Source organism: Psammomys obesus, unplaced genomic scaffold, assembly GCF_907164565.1.
Source record: "Psammomys obesus unplaced genomic scaffold, mPsaObe1.curated_primary_1811, whole genome shotgun sequence".
NCBI lineage: Eukaryota > Metazoa > Chordata > Mammalia > Rodentia > Muridae > Psammomys > Psammomys obesus.
The window spans coordinates 2667920-2691040 of record NW_026591450.1 but is presented as its reverse complement, the minus strand read 5'-3'; positions in this window follow the sequence as shown (position 1 = coordinate 2691040).

Sequence of the window (23121 nt, the reverse complement as noted above, 5' to 3'; positions counted from 1 at the left end):
GCACTCTCTCACTCAGCCAAGAACTTCTTCCCATTTTGGAAGCGAGTGACCTATTTCTGGGAGCAAACCTGAGGGCCAAGCCCCGGAAGTAGGTGTTGCACCTTCAAGTGTGTCACTGAGTTCTCGAAAGCCTCTTTGCGCACTCCTTATAGACTGGGACTCTGACCATGGCAGGAACAAGGAACTCTGGATCTCTCTCTCTCTTTAGTAACAGTAAGCTCACTGACAGCCTCACCACTTCAGACATAAAGAAAATAGTCTCTCTCTTCCCCCCCCCCCTCTGTTTCTGTCTCTCCCTCCCTCACTCCCATTTTAAGGACCAGCATGCACTCCTTTGCCCAAATTCTACATGGCTGAAATCCCCTCAGATGGTCTCCAGTTGCACGCAGTCCATTTGCCTGGATCATCACCGCTCTTCCCCTAGTTAACTGCTCACTCCCTCGTGACGCAGCATTCTAAGACAGGCTTTCTTCAGCTGGCTGTCCCCAAGTCTTTCCACAGGACACTGTCCCTTGCATTAACTCTCAGCCGTGACACAGTTAGCTTGTCAGACACATTCTGGACATACATCAATCTTTCTTTTTATGTTACACCATCAAAGCGCTAAATTCTCCTGCATAAAATGTCTATGTGCTACACAGCCAGCATTAAGCCAAAACAAATGCTTTTCTTCTTCTTGGTCACCAGTGTGACCAGTGAGATGACAGGTCATAAGCTCTGCCTATTCACTCTCTAGCTTTTTTTTTCCGTCTTAATTGTGAAGATTAGGTTGAATGCCTTTCAAAATCAGTAGTCTCATTAGCTAGTAGCTCTCCGATGAAGTCATAGTTTTTTTTTTTCATAATTTATTTTATTTTATGGGCATCAGTGTGAAGGTGTCAGATCCCTTAGAACTGGAGTTACTGACAGTTGTGAGTTGCCATGTGGGTGCTGGGAATTGAACCTGGGTCCTTTGGAAGAGCAGCCAGAGCTCTTCACCACTAAGCCATCTCTCCAACCCCTGAAGTCATAGTTTCATCCATTTATTTGTCTACATTTAAACTGACAGGCCATGATTGGACCTATTTATAGGGCAAAGTGTGATATTTCTTTATTTTTATTTTTTATTACTTTCTTCATTATTATTATTTATTACAATTTATTCACTTTGTATCTCAGCTGTAGCCCATTCCCTCATCTCCTCCTGGTCTCATCCTACTTTTCTCTTCTCCCCAATGTCCCTCCCCTAGTCCACTGATGGGGAGGCCCTCCTCCCCTACTAACTGATCCTAGTCTATCAGGTCTCATCAGGACTGTCTGGATCCTCTTTCTCTGTGGACTGGTAAGTCTACCTTGACAGGGGGAGGTGATCAAAGAGCAGGCAACTGAGTCCATGTCAGAGACAGCCCCAGCTCCCCTAACTAGGAAACCCACATGGAGACTGAGCTGCCATTGGCCACATCTGAGCAGGGGGTCTAGGTCCTCTCCATGCATGGTCCTTGGTTGATTTATCAGTCAGAGTGTGATCTTTCAATGCATGTATAAAAGAAACCATTAGATTAGAGTAATTGGCATTCATTACCTCAAAGATTAATTATTTCTTTGTGTTGGGAGCATTCACAACTGTCTCTTACTACTTTGGAAGGTATAGCAGCTCATTTTTAACTGCCGTCATCCTACTGTGTCATAGAACTCTAGAAGAGAGGCCATGGTAGAGTTGCATTTCTGCACCTTTGAGCAACCCTCCTCCCTTCCCTGACCACTCTGTTACTTTTTACTTCTGTGAGCTCAATTGTTTCACTTCCCCATCTGGGTGAGAACAGTCAGAGTTTACAGACGTCCCATCTTTCCAAGGGTGGTTCTCACTACCTTATTAAGCCGTCTCTGAATCAGAAAACCCTCTGCCCCCATTGGCTCGGTCTCACGCTTGCCTGCTAAGTGGCTCAGATAGCTTTGAAATCGTGAATTAATTCTTACAGGCAGAATGGTAGGGGAATTATTATTCTCCTTGTGGATGAGGAAATGGCTGTCTGGACGAGACTGTGACTCATCCCACCCTCTGGATCTTGTTTAATGAACCATTCACAGCCAGCCTGCCCTCACTTTAAAATTCCTACACAAATCACACCCTGTTTTACTTGTGATCTTTTCTTTTTTTTTCTTTTATTTCCATAAAAGTGTGCTATAGTGTAGCATATTGTGAAGGCAGTAAGCTCTTTGGGGCTGTTTGGAGAAGGCTGGGATAGTATGAAAAGCCTTTGGCTTTGGTTTGGAGAAGAAGGGGCATGAGGAGAATGCATTAGCTGCTGTTCTATTCTTGTGGCAAAACACTATAACAAAGATAATTCATGGACGAAGGCGTTTCACTGGGATAACGGTTTCAGAGGGTTAGAGTCCATGATGGCAGCAGGAAGAGCTGAGAGCTCACATCTGCAAGTAGGAGGCACACAGGGAACGCCCCCATCTTCTGGAACCTCAGAGCCCACCCCAGCACCTACCTCCTCCAACAGGCCACACCTCCTAATCCTTCCCAAATAGTTCCACCAACTGGGGACCAAGCATTCAAACATATGAGCCTGTGAGGGCCACTATTCAGACTACCACAGGCAGCGCCACATTTTCCCAGAATGCTGAGTATCAGGCCCTGGAACCTTGGACATACGGGCCAGCTTTAAGAGAGGCTGGGGTACCTGATGCTTGTCTGTGTAGTCGGCCAACAGACCTTCAACTCCTTAGGACACAAACCACAAGACCCAACCTCCCAACCAACTCTTGTTGCTCACAGTGCTGAGAGCAGTTAATATAGAACAGCATGAAGGCCATGTTTCCTTTGTGGATTCACACAGAGTGTGAGCCTCCCTCGGACTATTGTGTTTATCCCCCAGACAGGAATACGATGCACCCTAAAGCAGTGGGATCCCCATTTCTAGAGGCATTCAGCCAGGGACCATTACAGACAGACTATAAGCAATCATATTATCTTGTTTTTATTTTTATTTTTTGGTCTTTTCATGCCTTCTCATACCAACCCTGGACTTTTAAAATATGTAATTAAATAGTGCTCATTGGTCCTCAACATAACTATTGGCAACAGCCTAAAATTATTTTAATAATTATTAATCCTAAAGTTCATTCTAGAAACTGTTACATGTCTTTCCAGGTCAGTGTTTTCCATTGCAAGCATGTGTGTTTGGTTAGACAAATGCTTGTGTGAGAAAGAGTCGCGCCATGTTCTTAACAGCTGTTCTTAACAGCTTACATCCTAGTGAAAGGGATAGCACCATTGTGTGGGCTGAGAGGTCAAGGTTTAAGCATAGCTACTCTGCTTCTCAGCTCAAAGAATGCTTCCCCCTAAAGGTACAAGCTAGTTTAGACACCCAGACAAGACTTCTCAGTGAAAGGGTTGCTCAAGAGGAGAGCGGTCTTTCGCTCCTCAGGAGGCCTGGACTGCTAAGGATGCAACTAAGAAAGTCAGGATCAAGGTAAGGTGGAGACCTAGACTCCCAACGAGGTCATTTTAGAACCGGCCTGAGCTGGAATCTTTCCTGTTCCAAATCTTGTTCACCTGGCTCCTAATGTTCCCTGGCCCCCTAGGCTGCGGGTTTCCAGCCTGGCCTGTGCAAATCTTCGCAGACCCTCTGGTAACCCACCAAAATGCAGCAAATGCAGCATCGGGGCCCACGCACTGAACCGTTCTACTAGATTACAGAATCTGTATTCGAATGGAATTTAGATTTAAAATGCAATCAGATCAGGGATTTGCAGTCCTTTCTACTTTCATTCATTCCGCGGATTTCAGCCCTCTTCTAGCCCAGTGTTAATCCAAGGCACTTCAGGGAGAATTACATGCGTGGTCCCTCAGCCTGGTGTGGGAGAGGCAGGGTGTATCACTAACACCAAGTCCACTTAGGAGAGAACCCAAGGCAGGGTCGACCACTCCTCTGGGCTGGGTTGACCATAATCGCCCTGGGCTCTCTTGCGATTCAGCTGAACGTGGGGTCACAGATGCCCCATGCCCTTGAGTGCCTTTCGGAGGCCGCCCTTTTCTCCCGGGAGCATTTCACTGCCCGGATCCAGGCTTTCTTGGGAGAGGCTCGGGGCGAGTGAAAGCCCTGGCGGCTTCCTTTCTGCAGAAGGAAAAGCAAAAGCCGCCAGCGGCCGCTCCAGTCAAACGCACCGCGTGGCTGCGGCTTCTAAAGCTGCAGAGGCGGCCAACGACCGGTGCAGACCTGGTTCTGAACTTCGCGTGCGACTCGGGCACCCCCGTACCAGTCTGAACCCCCAGACTCGTGTTTCTGCTCACAGATCGCGGCTCCAGGAGTCCCTGGCCACCCCTCTGCCGGGCCACCCCCGGCGGCGGCGGCGCACAGTAGGCTCCCGGCCGCGCGCCCCTGGCTCTCCCGCTTCCGAGCAGGGCGCGCCCTAGGGAGTTCTGAGCCTCCAACTTCTGCTTCTCCGATGACGCGAGGCCCTCCCGGGAGCGCGGTCAACCCCCTCCTACCACCGCCTGAGGTCCTGACAGCCCGGTCCGGTGCAGACGAAATGCCCGGCGAGGGGCGCTCCCCTGCATTTTTGAGGAACAGCCCAATTCTCCTCGCGAACTCTCGGATCCCTCATCGCGCAGTCTCCAACCAGAAGATTTTCATCCCTGGGCAAGCTTAGGTGGAGGGGACCAGAGTTCGAGAGGGTGGAGAGGAGCCGGAAGCTCCGCCTTGTTGAGATACCCCAACAACTGGCTGGGATACCTCATTGCAGTTGGCTGCAAAGGGCGCCGGGGGACCTCGGGGGCTGCGGGGCAAGGGGAGAGGGCGCCTGCGTCTCCGCCTCCTGGAAAATCCAACACACACACACACACACACACACACACACACACACGGGCGCGCGCGAACGCACCACACACACACACACACACACACACACACACACACACACACACACGAAAGCAAGCATACCCTCTCATTCTGCTTTCAGCGCTCTCCACGCGGAGAACCAGGAACACGCAGGTCAATCCACTGCCCACTCGCGGCGCGTTGAAGTAAGTGCTGAGATTCTGGCCTCCGATCCAAAGCTGCCACCTCCTTAGGAGGCTTCTCAATTCCACCCGAGATGGGCAAGATCTCGGTTCCAAGATTCCGTCTCTGGGCAAAGGGTTTGGACACCGGGGAGGAGGGGACTCGGACAGCACTGGAAAGCGAGTCCTTGCGGAGAACTAGCCGGTCCCTGGCTCACACCAGGCGGCGGAAGGGTCAGGGGTCCAACTCCTGCAAGGGCAGGGAGCAGAGTGACAGCAGCCACCGCTGCGCGCGTTGTCCCTGGCACGGAATCTCCGAATCGGCTGGCTAGGCAGCCAGTGCCGAGGGGTGGAGGCGAGAGGGCGGAGGAGGAGTTGCCAGAGCGGAGAGGGATGACGTCCTCCAGAGCCTCTGGCTCCTAGGGACAGAGATCCGCGAGCTCTCCGGGTTCAGCGCACTAGGTCTGGGGAAGGCGATCGCTGGGGAACCGCGCCCCACTCTCGCTGCGGGCCCCAAAGCGGCCAACTGGGGGCTGAGTCCGACTCGTCTAAGCTAGAGTGCAAGCCCTCGGGCTACCCCCCCCCCCAAACACCTTTCTGCCGATCTCTGGACTCAAGGTGTTTGCTCTGTAGAACCTACGCATTCCAGGAGGGCGCTGGCAGGTAGCCTCCACCCGGGCTAGCCTCGCCTCTTGCCGCTTCTCAAGGATCGACCTCAGCCAAGGGCAGGCGCCTCAACCCGGCCACTGCCCACGGGACGAAACGGCACTCTGCACTGGCCCCTGCTGCGGGGAAGGGGGAGTGGGCTTAGGGTGGAAAGAGGCTCACCTGGGTAGCAGAAGCCTTGCTCTCCGTCTCCTTTCCGAACCTGTTCCCAGCCCCCAGGCACAACCTTCCCCGGAGAAAACAAAGTAGCGCAAGGGCACAGAGCTGAGGCACTGATCCTTAGTCCCTGCACAGCGGCTGTTCCCTTTGGCTTTTCCCGGGTCTGAGCTGGAACTCAGCGGAGGAAAACAGCTGCCGGAGGCTGCAAGGGGCTGCCTGACCCGGGCTCCTCCAGCAGCGGTGGCGGCAGCACCTCCAACTTGCCACCTGCAGCGCGCGTCGGGCGCCTGTGACAGCCGGTGCCGCTCAGCCCTAGCCGGCCCGCCCTCGGGGCGCGCTAGTTGGCTGCGCCCTGCGCCTGGGCGGACCGCATCCTCGGCCCCGCCCCATGCCGGCCTAGGAACTGAGCGCTCTTGCAAAGTCTTCTGGCACCCAGGCCTCCCAGGCCTTCCTAGCTAGCAGTCTCTGCAAGCTCGGAAGAATCCTTCCGATACAGACCCGGGCACACAAAAGCACACACAAACTATGTAAGTAAAGGTGGGAGGGAAGGAAAGGGTTTGTGAGCAATGCCCCACTTCATGTACTTCAAGTGTTTGAACAAGTAAAGTGATTCCTATCCGGGGGCATTACATTTTTGCAGTATCTGGAAGGCATTGACACCGCTGCAGCAAAGAGTCAAGGAATTTGGAAGTTGGCTTGGGGATGTCTTGAGTAAGTTTCATCCCCAAGCAACTTAGAGCTGCTGCCTTTCCTCCTCCCAGACCCCAGGGCCCCAGCACCCATAGGCCACCCCACGGGTGTCCTGAAGGCTGACTACGGCAGCATCTTGCTTTTCAGAGCCTGTCTTTGGTTTAAGAGGTCCCAGCCAGGCAAACTGATGACCCATGCCCAGGCTCTCACGCAGCCTGTACTTTCTATGACTCCTTAGTCCGTTGAGGGCAAACAGCTGGCCTATTATCTGCGTTCTTGTCTCCACATCTACCCCAGACCTAACCCCCAGCGCACCTGCACAATCTGCCCAGGCCATTCAGGTGCGTCCCTCATGCGCTTTGCCTCTTAACAGCTCCTGGAGCCTAGCGGTTTGGAAAGCTGATTTGGTAAAGCCTTCCCCGGGGATAAAAGCTATAAAAAAAAAAAAAAAATTAGAAATTAAAAAAAAAAAAAAGCATGACAAGCACAGATCTGAAGAGCCATCCAATCAACCGGAAATGTCTGACTCTTGGGTGTCTCTATGTGAGCGTGTGATACTGCCAAGTGCCTATTAGGTCAGAAACATTTCAAAATTAACTGCCCAAATAGCACGTTTAATGGTCCGTTAGGGAAATGTACGCGCCTGAGAGTGCAGGTGTGACCGACCCTGCTTGTAGCCAGAATGTGCACACATGTTCTGTAAGATTCTCTGTGGAGTGAAGAGATGGAAAAGATGACAAAGGAAGTCAGAAGTTAGGTCCTTACTAGGGAGTGCCTGAGGGATGATTGGCACGAATCAAGTTGACTTCCTGTCAAACATTGGTTAAGTAATTTGTGCTATTTTGTACCAATGATTCCCTAAATTTTTACAGGAAAGATTTTGCTTCATGAGACCCCATGAGTCCACTTAGGGGACAGAGACTCCCCACCTGCCACCCACAGAGGGTATTTACTGTCACCACCCTCAGAGGGGACAAAGCAGTGCTCAGCCCTTTTCAGGCTCCAAACATCATAGGCAACAGGAACAGGCCGTAAAGCATTTAAATCAAGATATTTCAGCAACCTGGGCTGAGGGTTCCCTCGGAGACTTGCACTTTGACCTGAATTGGGAAAAACAACGAACAGAATGAAGGTGTGGCTTTTACAAACTGGAGTCCAGGTTCACTAATCTCCAGGGGAATAGCTGATCCAGTGGAAGAAAAGGCAGTGTCTAGATGGCATCATGCCTCTGGCACACTACCCCCCTGAGAAGGAGCTACGACTTGACAGGAAACATTTCTGCCAGGTGCTTGGGAACAGTCTTGGAAGTGATTGAAGGTTCAGTCTCAAGGAAACTTTTTCTCTCTCTCTCTCTCTTTTTTTTTTTTTTTTTTGTAACCACAGAAGAGGGTTTTTTTTCCCCCCTAAATTTTTAAAAGCCTGGTGTGGAATAGAAATGAATCAGAAGAGAAAATCAAAGTGCCTGTTGATAGCGGGAGAAATTAGCAGATGCTAGAATGCTGAGTGGTTCCAGCTGGTGACAGCAGAAAACAGGAACTGCTGGGGCCTTAGAGGCATCGCTTGTCGAAGCTGACTAGAAAGGCAACACCAGGAGCTGGCAGTTGTGGTATTTAATCTGGGCTACTACACTCCTGTACGTCACCTGTAGGTGTAAATGTAGGACAGACACATCATTTTTTTCTTGTTTATGAAAAGGAGATACAGGTGCCTACAGGGTAGGGATGTTTAGAGATTAATTAGGACGACATACGGTGACAAGCCAACACATAGTGTAACTTTACCAAGAAGTGTTTAAAGGGCTCAGAGGTTGCCTCTAACTTGTGCTGTTTGTTCCTAACACTTTTTTTTTAAATCTAGAACCCATCCTGCTAGAACCCATATACTCCTTATGACTGAGAATTCACTAATCTGAATGGTCCACTAGTTGAAGATGATGAGTGTTCAATAGCTTTTGTTGGCTCTGTTTCTATCGGTGGTGGCCATCCAAATGAGTAAATGTCACTGGATGAGGGAGCCACACATATTGTTGAATACAAATGACAGCTTCTTTGGGTGACTTGTCTCGTTAAGGCTACATCTGCTCCTAGTCCCTTAGCCTCTCCTCATGCAACTTTCACAGTATTTCACCATCCTTTGCTCTCCACATTGCCTCTGACCAATGAATACAGTATTCAGTCCCACCCTCTCAGAAAAATACCACTGTTAACACTTCTTCTGGTGAAGCATGGGCCTCTGTACAGGGTCTCATTGCGCCATTACAGTCCTGATACACTCTGAGTTTCCTTCCATTTAAAACTCATCAAACCAGGCCTGGTGGCACAGGGTGAGGCTAAAGTAGGGGGATCCTGGATTTGAGAGCAGTCTGGGATGTGTTGAGACACTCTGCTTAAAGTATGCAAAATGAGAAAAAGCACCAAAAGATTCCTTTTCAGTCTTTTTGGGTGGTAGTGTTTATTCATGAGGCTTAAGGAAGTCCTAGTTTGCCCTCTAATGTTTTCCATAAAAAGAGAATTACACTAAAAAACAAATGAAGTCCTATGTCAGTAGTTTATTTTAAAATAATTTCAAATGTAGAAAATGAGGATCTTATACCTTTCCTGGTTTATCAATTGTTATTACTTTACATTTGATATAGCCTTAAATAAATGATCTTTAGGTATGTAGCTGCCTCTGGTCACTATTCTTTTTCTAATCAACTGAAGAACAAGCGCAAGCTTAAGGGTCTTGCACTCTCAAAATCTCTAATGTACACTCCTCCCTACCCCCAAACAGGACATGCTTTCACGTAAGTACTACCTCACACTGGGATAATGTCATCCACCAACCATCTGGAATGGCCATTCATATTTTGCCAATTTGGTCTCGCAAGGCCAGTTTTCTCCCTTTTCTGGTCCAGAATCAAATAGAGAACCACACATTATTTTTAGTTGCTGTGTTTCCTTACTCTCAATGCATGGATTTTGTTGTGTCCTTCTTCATCTTTCCTGATCTTGATACCCAAAGCCTATTTTTCAACTTAGATCCATTCGGAGTCTTCATGTTTCACCCATTGCATTCCTGAGTAAAATACCAAAGACATGGCCCTGTGCTTTTGAGTGTACCCGTCTCAAAGAACATGGTAATTTACTATCCCACAGCTGTTGGTTGTGGTAATAAGATCACCTAGACTGGTGAATACTGGGATTGTCTGTTATACAACATCATTTTTTTCCTTTGTAATCTAGGCTTTGTGTTGTATACTTCCTGAACATACAGACACTGTTCATTACTGAATTCTAGTGGGATTGAAGTCTATGACTATCCTAGCCATAATTCTTAAGAAGGCCCAATGCATCTCTTTTTATGTTTAATATTTTTTAATCTTTTACAAATAACTCACCCACATTTTCTTGGCATAGATTTATTGTAACAAAGATTTATTAATTCCTATCCTATTCATTGGGTTGCAGTCTATTACCTTCATTCTATGTTTTGGTGCCCACGCTAACCCAGATTTTGATGTTGGGTGTCCCTCTAAGCCAGGATGGTGATCGCTAAGCACCCACTGACAGGTACCACAAGGTAATCCCACCTTGTTCTTTCATTGTTTCGGTCCTGGGATGAACCTGTCTCTTTCAAGAAGCAGAGGTTCCTTTTTGCTAGGGACCGTTACTCAGAAATGATGTTTGACCCTATTTCCTCCGATTGGCTCATTATTTGTAAACTCCAGGTCTTCTCAGAGGATGAAGCAGGGAATAAATGATACATATTTACACATAATAATGCACACACATGTATTTTCTTATATGTGTGCATGTATCTATTTAGTGCTATCTTAATATCTATTTATAAACTAATATTCATATCTATATCATGAGTTTGGGCCAATAGTTCCAATTCTAAGTCAAGAAATTATGTTTCCTTCTAGCTTCTTCCTTTCTCTGTAAATGTTTTCTCTGCAGAAGCAATTCCTGACTCCTTTTCCCTCAGCATATTGGCTTATTGCTACATATGTCCCTTTAGAACTCTGACCACTACAAAATCTGCCCCACCGTTGCCTCTTCTTAATGAGCCTCTTTCCTACCAGAATCTCTCCACTCCATCTTCTTGGTCCACATCCTACCACTGCCTCCTTAGATACTGGCCATCCCTTCCAGAATGGTTTTCTTGTACTTAAAGTTCAAAGTCCTGACATTATCACTGACTATGTGCATACCCAGTCTACAGCAAATTCTGTTGGCTCCATTTTCAGACAGGTCCAGCATTCAGCCCTTTCTTACCACCTGTACCAGACTTGTGCCAGCATTGTCCTCTTCTCAACTTTGTGCTAGCTCCTAGTCATTCCCCTGTGCTGGCCATTTCTCGGGTTCCTGGGGACCACTGTCAACCATCAGCCTAAATAATTCTTGAAGAGGAGAGATGTGGGAGAGAGCTCGCCTTGAAACACAAAGACCCAAGTTTGATTCCTAGACCCCATGTAAAAGAGATGGACATGGTGGCACAAACTGACAATCCCAGCCCTGGAGCCACAAACACAGGAAGATTCCTGGGGATCCCCTGCTCAACCAGCCTAGCCTATCTGGTGAGCTCCAGCCCAGTGAAAGAGAGATCTTGTTTCAAAAAACCAAAAGTAGATGGTAGCTGCGGACCAACACCAAAGGCTATCCTTTGATCTCCACATCCACGCATGTACACAGACAAGGCACCTGAACCCCTGTGCACACACTGGCCCTCAGGGCACACTAGCTTCAGTGCTCTGCCCTCCACCTATGACTCACTTTCCCTGAAATCTTGCGACTTGCTTTTTCATCATCTCAGACCCTTGCTCAGGGCTGTCCTCCTCTGCACCCCTTCTTTCAAGCCGCCTCCTCTCTCACACGCACAGCTCTTTTCAAGAGCACGTTAGGGTTTAGGACTGCGTACCATCTCTGTCTAGTCGCACTTAAACCTTCTACCTTTATATGAAGACTTTCACAAACAGAGTGAGCTTTATCCTATTTTGTGTCTTACCGAATCTCTAAATCTTGCAGCAGAGCCTGGTGAACAATAGACACCCAGGAAAAAAAAATGGCTAAAGAATGGCTGACATTACAGAAATACAACACATTTAAGAGTAACTACAGCCATAGCTACATGCTAAGTCGTTTCCAGTCTGCTTGAGAAATTAAATCCAAATAGTGTTTCAGCCAGAGGAATCCTATACACATTAAAGGCAGGGTGTAGCAAAAGTCTCCCCCAGATGTAAAGACAGAAAATAATAGACAATATATTTGATAAATAGGAAATCTGGCAACAGGTATTAACCAACCACTTATCAAATCAAAGACTAGACACTAGACACTGAAAATATTTCCTAACATAAGTCTCGGAATCAGGCATTCTACAGAAAGATTTTAGATTTTTTTTTTAATCTGAAAACAGCAGTTTCTTAAAGCACAGTGGAAACATTAAAGCAGCTCAGGAGGTCTTTAGATCTAGTACTTTCTTTAGTAAGGTGACCACTCAACCCACCAGGGAAATAAAGCTCTTTTTGTATTATTAAAGCTCCATGTACGACCTGGTCCTTTAAAGGCCAAAAGCTCTTGGAAAACATTTCACAAATGAAATAGAAACTCACAGATGTTGGCAAATTTGCAGCATTGATTCATCATCCGGCTTTTTTAATGTACCTTGTTCTGCATCCTTTAGAAGGTTCTTTCTGCATGCACAGCTGAGAAGTGATTAGCAAGCATCACTGTGGCCAGAGAAGAAGGTCTCATTGTGCCCAGTGACCACACAGAAGGTACAGCAGTTTTATTTGAAGTTGCAAAATTCATTATTTCAATTTCCTGTAAGTCCCCACAAATATATACAGATGCACATCTTAGCAGTTCAAAAGAGAGCGATGTCTCAGAGAGAAAGTTAGCTTCTCTGACTTTTAAAGATTTTTTAGCTAACCCTAATAGGATAATGGGATGGCTGAGAAAGGTAAGTTATTTCTCTTATGTCAGCATGCAAACTTCAGAATGAATTTTGGTCTCTAGGAAAAGAGCTAATTTTGGTCTCTGGTCTATGCATTGAGCATCTGTTGACTGGAAGACCTTTGCATGTCTTCTTGAAGGAGCTATCATTGCTTTTTCTGAGGCTGGCTGGCTCATCGCTGGTATCCTGTGAATACCCAGGCATGACCAGGGACCGGGCTGCACGGCATACATCTCAGCTCCTTGATGCTGCTGCGCCAAGGCTGAACTCTTCCAAATGCTAAGCAAAAACACAAACAAGTTATGATTCAGGAAATGGCTCCAAAGTTCTTTCCCTAGCTGTGTGGTTTCAGCTCGGCTTCTCTCTTGATTTTCTTGTATAAATTGAGAATGTCATTATGTACCTCAGAGAATAAGCAGGAGTAAGGGAAATTGTTTGCTAGGAAAAAAAAAAAAAGAGTTTGAAACCCAGGCAGTTCACCTCCCTCTTCAAAAAGCTAGCTTATACTGCATAATTTGAAATGCACTTGGGAAGATATTCTCCCTTTTTTTCTGTTCCTCTCCCTCCCTCCCTTCCTCTCAATCTCCCTCTTCCTGCTCCTATTTTCATACTTAAGATTACTACATCCTCAGTGATTCCCCTGGCCTCTAGAACCTACTAAATGTCATGGTTTAAAATAGCTCTAGAGAGAATTTTTAAAAATAATTCTCTGAATTAAAATTTAAAATCAAGCTTAGTTTCCGATCCCAGAAAGTTCCAGAATAAGCACCTCCCCCCCCACCTATTGCAGAAAAAATGTTCACGCAGCAGCTTCGGATCAATAAGCCTTCCTATACCTGCAGATCATGAAGTCACCACAGAGATTTACACTTGACATTGCCTCGTTCTTTGCTCAATTTGCTCCAGCCTGTGAGCAGAACTCTCCTGGAGCGAGAGAGTGCCCAGGCTATTTTTTGATCTGGAGCACGCATGCGAACCCAGCAGTAAGTTGAAGTTAATTATCTTGGAAGTGAAGCCTTTGCCAAGAAAGAAGTTATCAAGATACAAGATAAGACCGGTTGCAAGTTGGCAGCTGTTGACATCTGTATCAGCTTAATCCATGCTGGTAACTGGACTATCAATGCTAGTGTAACTTTGTCTCCCTTAAAGTCATAGGCAAACAGTGTGTGTGAAGACTCCGGGATTGTTTCTGGTTGGTGGTATTTGTTCTGATTTGTTTATATTCGGTTGATTATTATTATTTTTTTATGGGAAGAGATTTTTATTACCTTTCTGTAAGCTGTAAAGCAAGGGCCAGAAGCTCAGACCCTGGTTAATGTGTGCTCTCTCATCACACACGCTTCTTTTTCTATTTCTGTAGGACAAAAGGTAAAGTTTAACTGTGATTCTCAGGGGTTAAAGTACAAGGCCACTGTTGGCCCAAATAACACAAAATTCAGCAAGGTGTCCCTCCCAGGAGAAGGCAAATCACTAGATGGATGGCCGCCTCACTCGCCCTCCTAACACTGGGGGACTTTGAAGTCATGTATCAATTTTTCAGGTCCCATCAAATTCTAAGGACAGCTGATTTTTTGCTTAGTCGATCTGCAGTTGCTGAGTATTTTCAGGAATTCCTTCTTGGAGGGTGTCCCTGAATTTAATTGCGGCATCGGAAATTTGCATTTCCTTATACTTAGGGAAGAAAGAAGGAGGAAGATAAGTTGATCTAAAAAGGATTTTTGCTTAAGTAGACATTCAGTAGATCCGAAATGGACTTGTGGAGGTTATCGCCAACCAGAGCACCTTCTTAATGGTTGCCTATGCTGATGCTGGATAGTTCAAGGCAAGTGAGTGGCCAGCGTAAACAGTGGCAGGATGCTATAGCCATGATAACGAGACCTTGCCAGCCTTTCTTGGCCTAGCCTCCCTTTTATGAGTTGGTCCTGTTTGAAGTGTTGCAGCCGTTTATAGCTAATAGGATAGCCTGCAGAATTGGGCTAATGTCCATCTGGCGAACAGGGAGACTGCCAGAATGGACCCTATAGGGCTTTGTATATAGGAATCACACTGGTGTCCTGGAAACACCCGGGAATTCTTTGGAATTAGAAAAACTGTATCACAAAGTTTTCTAAGTAGAGACTATGAGTGATGTTTTAAAGGGACAGACTTGCTCAGAGAATTGCTCAGTCCCCACATTTCAAGGAACCTTTTAGGGTGTTAACATGTTCCATGTCATTGGTCCATGAAAAGAACACGGCTTACTTGTCAAAGACTGTCCGGACTTCAAAATCTCTAAGAAAAGACATTTCTTTAAAGGATTCAGTTTTCAGTCCCTTGTTTATGCGCCTATGACAAAGATTCCTTGGAGATCAGCATTCCCTGGAGCTTTGGGACTTTGTTTTGATCTGATTCTAGGTCACACCTGCCCAAGCCATCTCTTCCTCCAGTGGAGCTTACAAACCCCTTTCTTCTCTGGTATGGGCGAGGCTACCAGCAGCCTTCTGACCCTCTCTCCTCACACCCTGAATGACCCCTGGCTGATTCTCCACATTCCAGCCCTGGGCTGATCCTTTCTGGCTCAGTACATTCCAGTGACTGTCCACTAAGTAGAGATAAATCTTAAGAATTCAGAGCGGAGCCACATGGACACACAGCAGCTCAGCTTCTTTCACTTAGCGTGGCCTCCAAAGAGGACTTAGACTGAGGTCCAGGACCTCAAAGCTCTTCCAACCCCAGGGCTTCTCCCAGGCGGTTTTACTTTAGCCCTGTCCTGAACTAAAACAGTGGCAGCCTTACTGCTTTGTTTCTTTAGATTGGCATACAGAGTGATGAATTTCGTGTTTCATTTTCAAGCATACCTAATGTCAACGTCAAGTTCCCCGGAAGCAGAAAGGATCGCAGGAACAGCTATGCTACTATGGCTTTTCTTTTCTTCTTCCTCCAGTGGGGACAACGACAGATTCCTTTCACAGTGAGAAACTGTGAGACTTTGCTTAGTCAGTCTGTCAAGTAATCAAGAAAATTCCAGGCAAGTAGTAAGCAGCACCAACTACCATCTCTGCAGACAGTCTTTGGACAAATATTTCTGATTGAAAGAATAAATTTATTTTACTTTGTTCACAGACTCACTTCTTGTTTGGATACTCCTTTGTCCACTGTTTTCTTCAATTAGCACATTAACAATGGGCCATGATGGTGTTTTGGTACACAGACACTATTTGGCTCTGCTCACATTCATTCCCAATTCCCATCCATTGTCCTTCCTCTCCATCTGCTAGTCACTTTTCCTCTTTTACTTTCATGCCACATATAGGTAAATATTGGTAGAGAGATAGGTGTATGCTCTTCCTGGATTTAAATTCTATGGTCTAGAGAATATGAAACCCTTCTACTTCATATAAGTCATTATAACGCTTCTTTCATCAGGAAAGAGAGGACAGGGGCTAGAGAGCTGCTCAGGGGGTAAACAGCATCTGCAGAGTTTAGCTCTTATGATTAACAATGTGCAGCTCACAACCACCTGTAGCTCCAGCTCCGGGGACCTGCTCCCCTTCTGCCTTCCATGGGCTCCTGAATGTCCATGGCACACTCACACAGAGTCATACGATCTACATCGCAGAAAGGAAAGAATCCTTAAAAATTACAAGACATCAGCCCATGTTGGTTTCTTTCAATATTCTTGACAATTCCTCTGCTTTCCAGACAGTCAAGACCTTAAATAATGGTTCCCACAGTATTCCAAATTTGATTCTTGTTTTGCTGAACAAAAAATGGAAGCAAGGCTTGGGACACTCCGTTTATTTCCCAAGAGAAGCAATATTTTATAATATCTTTTCCCTCAAATAATTTCTCCCATTAGCCAAATGTGTTTATTAGGAATGTCAGAGGCAGAGTTGATGGTATTTTGATTGAGGCCAAGAAGAACTGTCGAAGGACAATTTAGCTTTCTATATTTTTGGTCTCTTATTCACATTTTTATTTTTTGGGTTTACTTATTTATTTGCTCATGATTTATATGTGGTTGTTAGAAAAGAACTTTATAGGCCTGATTCTCCCTTCCCACCGCTACCTGGGTCATGAAACTCAGGTTCCCAGCTGGCATAGCAAGCGTTTTTACCCAGAGAGCTTCTTGATGGCCTGCCTCAAGATTTGCTTTAATGAACAAATCCACACCTTGGGCCGAGAGAACAGTAAGAACACTGTACTCCACCCCAGTCTTGCTGTCTGTTTAGTAGCAACATTTCTTTTTTAAGTTTGTATTTTTTATTTTTCCTCTATGAGTGCCTGCCTGCCTGTGTGCATGTCCATCCCATTTGTTCCTGGTGCCCACAGAGAACAGAGAGGGTTGTCAGAACCCCTGGAACTGGGAACCAAATCCAGGTTCTCTGCACAGGGTGCCAGTGTGCTCACCTGCTGAGCCATCTCTCCAGCTCCACAATGTCACCGTTTAAGACCTGTGCATCTTGCTACTGTTTTTCTATAATGTGCTAGTCAGTAATAAACACAAAATGTTTGCCATTTTTCAGTTCACAAATTTTGGAAAAGCATATTTGATATGCCTTCTCTGCTCATATATTAGGAGTCAGAATTTGGACATAATTATTTACCTTAGAATTGGGCCAAAGACTGAGGACTCTTGTAATGCCCTTCTGCTATCTTCTGAACAGTTCTTACTATTAGTTTATTAAAGGGATATCTATATTCGTTAACCTTCATGTTGAACACTTAAGAAAAATAACCTCCGCTTTATAATGCCAAGTTTCTAATTCTCTTGGGGGCATAAGTTACTTGCCTGCATTGTTGGGATTTGAAAAGGCTTTTGTATATAAAATTATACCTTAATTTAGTGAATCAAGCCCATACCTATTTTAGAAAAAAGGCTGAAACATAATTAATGTCCTGAGTTGTTGGCTGGATTATCCCTGGCAGGCTAAATTTAGATGTGTAGAACTGCTTTACATGAAAGGCCATTTTATTTGCTAAATTCCACTCCATTTTTAAAATAAGCCTGTCTGTCTTTTTGAAAGTTCCTTCTTTTCTATCTCCAAGTGGTCCTACTATTAAATTTTTTTGTTTTAAATTTAACAGTCTTGTGCTTGTATATTTTTAATGTAAAAATAGAATTTTGCTCTATCGATATTGCTTAGTAACCTGGTTATTTTAACTTAATAAGTGTTATAGAAATCTTGACTGCTTAAGAAGTATAATCTTCACTTTTTAAATAATAGATAGCACTGGACCTGCGGTGGGGCCTGTAATCAGAGTTACTAGGGAGGCAGAGACAAAGTTCTCAATTCAAAGCCTGTCTGGGTTACAGATTTTGTGTAAGGCCAGTCTTGACAGTTTAAAAATAGGGCCTGGTGTAATGCTTGTATAGAATGCAGAAGACTACACACTCAATCCCTAGGACCACAGACATGGGAACTCACAACAAAGAAACAGACCCCAGAACCTGCAGCCTTGATGCTTGGATTTTCAGGTAGGTCGTGTAGCCCAAGGGCTCCGCTGCTGAAACGCCGACTCTGAGAGCTGGTAGTTAGAGCCAAGTCCAGATTTCACCAGAACCATTGCTGCATGGTGTTGTGACATCCAACAGTGTCAGGTTTGCAGGGAGCTCACCAGTCAGTCCAAGGCGGTACAGTATAGAGCAGTCCAATGTACACAAGGCTATCGTTTTTTCACAACTGCGTATAGTGATTAAAATAATCTTTGTGTTCAAAGTACAGAGAACGAGATCCATTTTATTGCCCAAGTATGGATTATTTCTGCCTGCTGAGATGAGGCCTCACAAAAGTAGTTTGGCTTTTGCACATTCTGCCTGCCTAACTCAGTCATTGTAATGATTTAGGCAGCTAAGAGGAGGGCTGAATTGTTTCGCTTCTCTACTGTATTAGCTTTTTAATTGTGGTATAAATGCACATTTTTGTATGTGAAATGGCATACATATTTTTGTTAGTGGTATAATATACATAACACCAGCATTTCCTGCTTAACCATATTAAGCCTCCAGCTGAGCCTGCCAAAGTTCATTTGTAATGTTAAGCCGCCATGGCTTGAGTCTACTGAGCAGTGGATACCAAGCTAAACTACAAGGGTCCCTTTGCTTCCAGCATCTTTGTTCAGGAGTGACTGATAAGATCATATAGCTAACCAGAAGCATTTGCGAGTCTGGGATACTGGAAACACCATTCTACACAAAATATTTTCCAGTATTGTCTGGAATGGCCATGTAGAACAGGGGTGAGTTTTTCAGTTATTGCTCAGAAGTGTGACACTTGAAAGAAAGCCGCTGGGGTTAAGTACCTGGATCAATGCAACAAGGAGTGGACGCTTCATTCCTCTCCTAATGTCACAGCGCTCCAAGGCAGTGGGTATCTGGGTGACTTCATATTTTATCAGATAATTGCGGCTCTGGGCACAAACAGCTACCGACGTGGAATTGTGCTTATTCTTAGGATACCAATCATGCTATTTCTGCCTTCGCAAGACACACAGTGAAGCAATATAGCTGGGAGCAAGCACTTTGCCACAGAAGGACGCTCCCAACAAGACTATGCTCCACAGCACTGCCACACTCCCATCTTTTCCACCCTTTATTGAGCACAGGTAGACACGACGAGACTAGCCAGGCACGAGGCAGGACTTTTGAGGTTCCTGTGCATGTCTGAAGGACCAGCAGGGAAACTCAGCAATACGGACATGGGTCTTCCTTTGAATTCTCTGTGGTGAGCCATTCATTATTGTTACATCTCAGAGAGTGTTCGGATAAAGAGTAGGAGAAAGTTGCCCCTTTGTTTTTCCATCCCTCAGTTTTACTTCTCTCTGTGAGAAGAATTTTCTGGATATGTATTGCAGCATGATGTACTCTGAATAGTCTGTGGGGAAACTGGAGCGTGTTCCATTTCCCGTATCCCTTCCACATGCCTCCATCCTGGTCATACAGTTTTTCTTTCTAGAGAGTTCACAGAGCATTCATTCTACTTGAGTAACTGTTAGGACAGTAACAGTAGCTCTCAAGCCATTCGTTTCCGCAGTCCTCTAGCGTCTGCTGTGATCAGAATTCTTATGTACCTCCTTATGCATACACTGAGATCCTAATCTTCAAGGAGATGGTCATGGTCAGGTCCATCAGAGCACAGCCCTTACCTCAGAAAGCCTGCTAATCCAGGAAGCCTGCTGGGCTTGCTTTTCCATCTGCAGTGCCAGCATACATCCCTAAAAGGGTCCTCACAGAAATCTCCAGGGCTTTGAGCTTCTGGACACCAGGGTCTACAAACCAGTCATTTATCAGTCATCCAGGTTGTGGTAATGTGCTACAGAGTCCTGCTTTTAGAAATTAGCGGGAACCCCAAAGAGCTCCTTATTCAGTGGGTTCTGTCAATATTTATCGTATTGGAGAGTGATAATTTTTTTAAAAATTTACAGCATGAGCTGTCAAAACAGTGCCACTATTGCATGCCACGCATCCCCCTGGGAGCACCACCCTGTACCCATAAGCACACGGGAAACAGAGAGTCAACATGTCTTACTTGTATGTGGAAAGCAGTGTGAAGTTTGAAGACCCTGGGAAAGGGCTGCAGCCATGCACCGCCTCCCCAGGGTGATGCTGCTAGAGGCAGTCGCCTAGCACCAATCCTCATTTATTTTTAGCTCCTTATACTCTATATAATGTTACTATTTCCCAGAATCCAAAAGACATACTTCAGGACAAGATATTTGGTAACACTGTGCTTTACTTGAAGTGTAGGTGGAAAAGGTGCTTAGAAAGGGAAGTTATTTTTCCCCCTAAGATGCTTTCCTCTGTGTTAGGTGTCTATTTTTTCCCACCTCCTACGTCTCACAAAGTTAGTATTCTGTCAAGACGAGAGTCTTCAGTTTTAGTTAAAGACGCTTAGTGTAGAAACAGCCGATAAAAAACGAACATCAAGCACAATGCATTTTTTATGGCAGGATTCTGAGGTTTATTTAATGGACTCTAAATATCTGAGCCAATGTTTAATGCATGATCAAAATAAGGAGGAAGCACCGTATTGGACAGTCATTGGGAGGAGGGATGTCAGCAGCATCTCAGGATTACATCATCTGAGATGCATACTGCTGGAGGTTTTGAGGCGAAGCCACAGAGAACTGGAAGGGGTCTCTAGTAATGACAGCACAAATCTAAGAAAAGCTGTTGGCTCTGGACAAGCTCTGGGAAGAGGGCAGCTTCATTCTTCACAGCAGAGGCATAGGAATCAGGAGCTGGTCTGCTGTGGTGGGGAAGTAGTCTGGGGAAGTAGAAAATATAGTCTACAAGATGGACTGCCCTGACTCTGCTTACTAGTGTGTGATTCTGGGCCAGCTCTTCTCCTTCGTTCTTTGAACATTTTTTTTTTCTCTGTCTCTGGAAGTGATATGCTAATATCTGCTTGGATGATGACTTTAAGGCTCACAATAATGGTTTCAACCAATGTCAGTCACTTGAGAAATGATGGGGAGATGGGAAGGAAGTGAAAAGTCATGTACTGGTAATGGTGATAATGATGCTTCTACAGCTTCTATGCTTCCTCACACAGCTTCAGAAGTCCAACAGAAAGGTACCAATTTGGTCCCATGAGAGAACCACTGTTATTTTCAGGTACGCTCAGATGTTTTAACTGATTGATGTTGGACCAGAAGATAAACCTCTGAAGACCTCTATGTTTGAATGTCCCAACGTGGCTCTTCCGGGAGGTCAGGACAGAGTCTTGTTTCTATGAGGCTTTGCCTCCACAAATGATATACAAGAGTACAGCATGGCGCCGGAGCATTCTTTCACCAAGGCTTCAGGACAAGCATCCATTGTTCCTCATGAAACTAGGATGGGGTCAACTCACCTCCTTCCCCCGGCATTTTTCCACCAAGGACTCTACCAGGTTTTGTGTTCTCTGCTGGCATTATTATGTGCCTAAGTTGGGTTGTTGATGGTTCAGAGGAGCCAGTCATGACAATGGCTAGACATTTTCTTAATATTTGTTAAGAATGGTGTGACTTCGAATTTCCTCACCATCCTCTCCCTCTCTTAGAACCCTCTGCTGCTCTCTAGTGTGTCGACACTGACGAGTTTTACTTCCATGCCTCTACCATCTTCCAGCCATCACTAGAGGTATAAAACACTGGCTGGGGGAGAGATGAGATGTTTCAGGAGATTTTCATAACATAAGAGTACATTTAGAGGTGTGAAACTGACACAAGATAAAGAGAGGAAAAAAAAAGCACACCTCCGTAATGGGATTCTCTGAGTTTTCTAATCAAGGTTATTATCTGGGCAGTGATGGACTGGGGCTTTTTTCAAGAAGAGGTATTTTAAATATTATGTTGACTTTTAGAGATTGGTCTGCACACAGATTACCGCCTCTCACTTTGTTCAGTGTTTCAGAGCATGACACCCGACTTCTAGATATGGGTAAGAGATGAAAAGGGCACACATTCTTTTCCTTTACATTATTATTTTTTTTACATTTATTCAATTTTGTTTGTATGGAAATCCATATGCACACCTGAGTTCCACAGCCTGCCTGTGGAGATCAGAGGACGACTTGTGGGTGCTGATTAGCTCCTTTCTACCAGGCAGGTGTCAGGCATGGAACTCAGTTCTGCAAGCTCAGCAGCACATGCCTGTACCCAATGAGGCACCAATGGACCACCTATTGTTAACTCACTGAACTGGTGAGTTATTTTAGTAAAAATTGTTAGGGGGGTCTTGTGGAATGCCCCGGTTCACAAGAACTAGTCAAACGATAACAGAACTCATACACTGCCTAACATTCCTACATTAGCCTGCAGTTCTACCATCCTGCTTCTGACATGGTGGCCAGAAGTTATGATCCAGCAAGAACCAACAGCTTCAAAGCCTGGATGTATCACCTGAGTGCAGTGCACCCCAGTGATGATACACCAACACACCTGTTATGTACAACACCAGTTGAGTTGCTGTGTAATTTATGCACAAGTCCAAGGAGCATTATGAGGTAGAATTGTGCAATTGCATTATGCGCACATCATACATAAAATAAAACTCTAAGAAAACACAGTAGAGGCACAGGATAAGCTGAATGAGGAGAGCGGCCAGCGGTCAAGATGACTTGACATCGTGAGGGAATGAGGCTTGCAGTGGGGAGAGCGAGCACCCCAGCATGGTGTTCAGGATAATTTTCTGAGGTGAAGGGAGGACATGACAGAACCACCGATGTTTGACTTCCATTTGCTTTTTTATCTCTTCTTGGGATGCTTAAGTGTGCATTTGTGATGCCCTGGAGGTTCTATATTCATGCATATCTTCGAAGGTCTCAGCATTGGAGGCATTGTTGCACACAAGTTCAGTCCCCACAGGCCTGGTGAGAAAGCAGGAGTAAGCTAGAACGCCTTCTGTGTGGTCACCTAGCTCAAGTTAGTTAGTAAAACATGAATTCACAACTGGGTATGCGACCTTTCTATTCGTGGGAGTGATTAGACAAATCTGAGTAATGAAGTTCAGTCACTATAATTTTTAGTGATGACTTTAATTCATATGATTGGACCAAATATATATATTTTTTCTGATGTGGACATTTATTTACAAATCCAAGGTTATAAGTTATTTTTATGTATATTTTTAAAAGTGTGTGTATGTGTGTATTTACGTGTGTGTGTGTGTGTGTGTGTGTGTGTGTGTGTGTGTGTGTGTGTGCAGAGGCCAG